Here is a 6,000-nt window from a genome sequence, read left to right on the forward strand (position 1 = left end):
AGTAAGTTTTCCCCCAACTGATTTTGTATATAAAGTTCACTATTTTAATCATTCTTAAGTAACCAATTCAGTGGCATTATGTACATTCATGTTATGGTGTAAACTTCACCACACTCCTCCACAACTTTATCAACCCATACTAAAACCCTATGTTCGTTAACCAGTAAGTTCCCATGCCCCCTCCATTATTTAATATCCCTCTCAAACTGATCATTAGTATATAGAAATGCTGCTAATTTATGTATGTTGGCTTTGTATTCTTTTACTTAGCTCAATTCGTTTACTAATTCTAACACATTTTGTGAAATTATTAGGGTTTTCTTCACATCAGATCATCTGCAAAGATATTTTATTTCTCCTTTCCAGACTAGACGCTTTTTTGTTTTTGTTTTTTGCCTCCTTACTCTGGCTATAACTTCCAATACTATGTTGAATTAAAATGTCAAAAGTGAGCATCTTTGTCTTATTTTGTTTTAAGTTTAATTATTTTGAGAGAGAGAAAGAGAATAAGCATGAGTAGAAGAGGGGCAGAGAATGAGGGAGAGAAAGAATCCCAGGCAGGCTCTGCACTGACAGTGTAAAGCCCAACGTGGGGCTCTATTCCACAATCCACAGGTTTGCGACCTGAGCAGAAACCAAAAGTCATACGCTCAACTCACTGAAGCACCCAGGCACCCCTGTGTTATTCTTGATCTTAGAAGAAAAGCCTTCATTCTCACCATTGAGTATAATGTTAGCTGTGGACTTTTGATTTACAACTTTTATTACAGTCACCTACTTTTCTACTATTCTGGGTCTGTTGAATGTTTTTATAATGAAGCAATATTAAATTTTATCAAATGTTTTCTTCTGCATCAAATGAGAGGATGACATGGTATTTAGCACTCCTTATGTTAATGTAGTACATTACATTGATCAATTCTGTGTGTTGAACCATTCTTGCATTCCAGAAATAAATCTTGTTTGGTCATGGCATATACCCCTTTTCATATGCTGCTGGATTCTGTTTGCTAGTATTTGGTTAATGACTTGTACATCAATATCCATCAGGGATATTGGTCTGTAGTTTCCTTTTATTGTAGTATCCTTGTCTGACTTTCATACCTTTTAATGTTGTTCTCATAGAATGAGTCAAAATTAAAGTGTACTCTTTAAAGACCTTCCCGAAGATGGCAGTGTAGGAGGACGCTGGGCTCACCTGATCTTGCTGATCACTTAGATTCCACCCATAGCTGCCTAAATAACCCAGAAAACCACCGAAGACTAGCAGAATGGACTCTCCGAAGACAAGCATAGACAAGAGGCCTACAGAAGAGGGTAGGAAGGGCAGAGAGGCAGTGCATGCTACACGGACTGGAGGGAGGGAGCCAGGGCAGTGGAGGGGCAGCCCACCCAGCAGGGCAGAGACCCTGAGTCTGACTTGCAAAAGCAGAGGGGCCGGACTCCGTGAGTTCTGACAGCCAGCAGCACTTATCATCTGGAATGTTAACAGGCAACAGCTCTGCTCTCGGAGAGCGGGGAAGGCGAGAAGACACCAGAAAGAGAATTGTTGAGCACTGGAACACAGAGCTCAGCTCAGTGGGGGAACAAAGGCATTGGCAAGCACCATCTCCCTCTGCCATTCCCCAGCCAAAATTCCAAAGGGAACCAGTTCCTGTCACTGAACTTGCTTGTGCCGTGCAAATGCCCAATGCTGTGCTTCTGTGGATCCATCCCTCCGACGGGCCTGCCTCCTTCCCAGTGCTGCAGGACCCCTCCCACAGGGGGCCACCCATGGCAAAGGGAGCTAAGCCTGCCCCTCCTGCTCCTGTGCACGTTGAGGATCCACCCCAGCTAATACACCAGATCCCATCGAACCAGCAGCACAAGGCTGGCAGTGTGCAAGTAGCCCAGACAGGGGCCACACCACTCCACAGTGAGTACTGCCCCTGGGAGAGGGGAAGATAAGGTAAACACCAGTCTGACTGTGGCCCCAGTGGTGGGCTGGGGGCAGACATTGGGTCTGGCTGTGGCCCTGCCCACCAAAACATGTTACTCCAGACAGCAGAGGGGAAGCACCCTGCAGTTTGGCGCCACCCTAGGGACTATCCAAAATGACAAAATGGAAGAATTCACCTCAAAACAAACTCCAGGAAGTAGTGACAGCTAACGAATTGATCAAAAATGATTTAAGCAATATAATGGAACAAGAATTTAAAGTAATAGTCATAAAATTAATCGCTGGGCTTGAAAAAAGCATAGAGGATCAGAGAATCTATTGCTACAGAGATCAAGGGACTAAGAAACAGTCAGGAGGAGCTAAAAAATGCTATAAATGAGGGGCAAAATAATATGGAGGCGGCCATAGCAAGAATTGAAGAGGCAGAGGAGAGAATAGGGGAATTAGAAGATAAAATTATGGAAAAAGATGAAGCTGAGAAAAAGAGAGATTAAAAAATCCAGGAGTATGAGGGGAGAATTAGACAACTAAGTGATGCAATGAAACGGAACAATATCTGTATAATAGGGATTCCAGAGGAGGGAGAGAGAGTAAGGGGCTGAAGATGTACTTGAACAAATCATAGCTGAGAGGTTCCCTGATCTGGGGAAGGAAACAGGCATTGAAATCCAAGAGGCACAGAGAACTCCCTTCAGAGGTTACTTGAATCGATCTTCTGCGTGACATACCATAGTGGAACTGGCAAAATACAAGGATAAAGGGAAAATTCTGAAAGCACCTAGGGATAAACACGCTCTAACATATAAAGGGAGACAGATAAGACTAGTGACAGATTTATCTACTGAAACTTAGCAGGCCAGAAAGGAATGGCAGGAAATCCTCAATGTGATGAACAGAAAAAATATGCAGCCAAGAATCCTTTATCCAGCAAGTCTGTCATTCAGAATCAAAGGAGAGATAAAGGTCTTCCCAAACGAGCAAAAACTGAAGGAATTCATCACCATGAAACCAGCCCTACAAGAGACCCAAGGGGGATTCTGTCAGAGAAATGTTGCAAGGACCACAAAATACCAGAGACATCGCTACAAGCATGAAACCTACAGACATCACAATGACTCTAAACCTGTGTCTTTCTCTAATAACACTGAATGTAAATGGACTAAATGCTCCAACCAAAAGACATAGGGTATCAGAATGCATAAAAAAAAAAAAGACCCATCTATTTGCTATCTACAAGAGACTCATTTTAGACCTGAGGACACCTTCAGATTGAAAGTGAGAATGGAGAACTATCATGCTACTGGAAGTCAAAAGCAAGCTGGAGTAGCCATACTTCTATCAGACAAACTAGACTTTACATTAAAGGCTGTAACAAGAGATGAAGAAGGGCATTATATAATAATTACACGGTCTATACATTGGGAAGAGCTAACAATTATAAATGTCTATGCGCCAAATACGAGAGCCCCCAAATATATAAAACAATTACTCACAAACATAATCACCTTATTGATAAGAATGTGGTAATTTCAGGGGACTTTAATACATCACTTACAACAATGGATAGATCATCTAGACACAGGATCAATAAAGAAACATGGGCCCTGAATGATATATTGGATCAGATGGACTTGACATATATTTAAAACTCTGCATTCCATATGAACAGAATATACTTTCTTCTCGAGTGCACATGGAATATTCTCCAAGATAGATTACATACTGGGTCACAAAACAGCCCTTAGTAAGTATAAAATAATTGAGATCATACCATGCACACTTTCATAACACAATACTATGAAACTTGAAATCAACCACAGGAAAAAGTCTGGAAAACCCCCAAAAGCGTGGAGGTTAAAGAACACCCTACTAAAGAATAAATGGGTCAACCAGGAAATTAGAGAACAAATTAAAAAATATAAGGAAACAAACGAAAATGAAAATACAACAATCCAAACGCTTTGGGATGCAGCAAAGGCAGTCCTGAGAGGAAAATACATTGCAATCCAGGCCTATCTCAAGAAACAAGAAAAATCCCAAATACAAAATTTAACAGCACACCTAAAGGAACTAGAACCAGAACAGCAAAGACACCCCAAACCCAGCACAAGATAAATAAAGATCAGAGCAGAAATAAACAATATAGAATCTAAAAAACTGTAGAGCAGATAAATGAAACCAAGAGTTGGTTTTTTCAAACAATAAAATTCATAAACCTCTAGCCAGGCTTCTCAAAAAAAGGGAGATGACCCAAACAGATAAAATCATGTATGAAAATGGAATTATTACAACCAATCCCTCAGAAATACAAGCAATTATCAGGGAATACTATTAAAAACTATATGCCAACAAATTGGACAACGTGAAAGAAATGGACAAATTCCTAAGCACCCACACACTTCCAAAACTCAAACAGGAAGAAATAGAAAACTTGAATAGACCCATAACCAGCGAAGAAATTGAATCAGTTATCAAAAATCTCCCAACAGATAAGAGTCCAGGACCAGATGGCTTCCCTGGGGAATTCTACCAGACATTTAAAGCAGAGATAATACCTATCCTTCTCAAGCTGTTCCAAAAAATAGAAAGGGAAGGAAAACTTCCAGACTCATTCTGTAAAGCCAGCATTACTTTGATTCCCAAACCAGGCAGAGACCCAGCAAAAAAAGAGAACTACAGGCCAATATCCCTGATGAATATGGATGCAAAAATTCTCAATAAGATACTAGCAAATCGAATTCAACAGCATATAAAAACTATTATTCACCATGATCAAGTGGGATTCATTCCTGGGATGCAGGGCTGGTTCAACATTCGCAAAATCAATGTGATACATCACCTTAATAAAAGAGAAGAACCATATGATCCTGTCAATCGATGAGAAAAAGCATTTGACAAAATTCAGCATCCTTTCTTAACAAAAACCCTTGAGAAAGTCGGGATAGAAGGAACATACTCAAACATCATAGAAGCCATTTATGAAAAGCCATTTATGAAAAGCTAACATCATCCTCAATGGGGAAAAACTGAGAGCTTTCCCCCTGAGATCAGGAACACGACAGGGATGTCCACTCTCACCGATGTGGTTTAACATAGTGTTGGAAGTGCTAGCATTAGCAATCCAGACAACAAAAGGAAATCAAAGGCATCCAAATTGGCAAAGATGAAGTCAAGCTTTCACTTTTTGCAGATGACATGATATTATACATGGAAAATCCAATACACTCCACCAAAAGTCTGCTAGAACTGATACATGAATTCAGCAAAGTTGCAGGATACATAATCAATGTACAGAAATCAGTTGCATTCTTATACACTAACAATGAAGCAACAGAAAGACAAAGAAACTGATCCCATTCACAACTGTACCAAGAAGCATAAAATACCTAGGAATAAATCTAACCAAAGATGTACAAGATCTGTATGCTGAAAACTATAGAAAGCTTATGAAGGAAATTGAAGAAGATATAAAAAAATGGAAAAACATTCTGTGCTCATGGGTTGGAAGAATAAATATTGTTAAAATGTCAATACTACCCAAAGCTATCTACACATTCAATGCAATCCCAATCAAAATTGCACCAGCATTCTTCTCAAAGCTAGAACAAGCAATCCTAAAGTTCATATGGAACCACAAAAGGCCCGGAATAGCCAAAGTAATTTTGAAGAAGACCAAAGCAGGAGGCATCACAATCCCAAACTTTAGCCTCTACTACAAAGCTGTAATCAACAAGACAGCATGGTATTGGTACAAAGACAGACACATAGACCAATAGAATAGAGACTCTAGAATTGGATCCACAAAATTATGGCCAACTAATCTTTGACAAAGCAGGAAAGAACATCCAATGGGAAAAAAGACAGTCTCTTTAACAAATGGTGCTGGGAGAACTGGACAGCAACATACAGAAGAATGAAACTAGACCACTTTCTCTCACCATTCACAAAAATAAACTCAAAATGGATAAAGGACCACAATGTGAGACAGGAAACCATCAAAAGCCTAGAGGAGAAAGCAGGAAAAGACCTCTCTGACCTCAGCCGCAGCAATTTCTTACTTG

Source organism: Felis catus, chromosome B1, assembly GCF_018350175.1.
Source record: "Felis catus isolate Fca126 chromosome B1, F.catus_Fca126_mat1.0, whole genome shotgun sequence".
NCBI classification, from domain to species: domain Eukaryota; kingdom Metazoa; phylum Chordata; class Mammalia; order Carnivora; family Felidae; genus Felis; species Felis catus.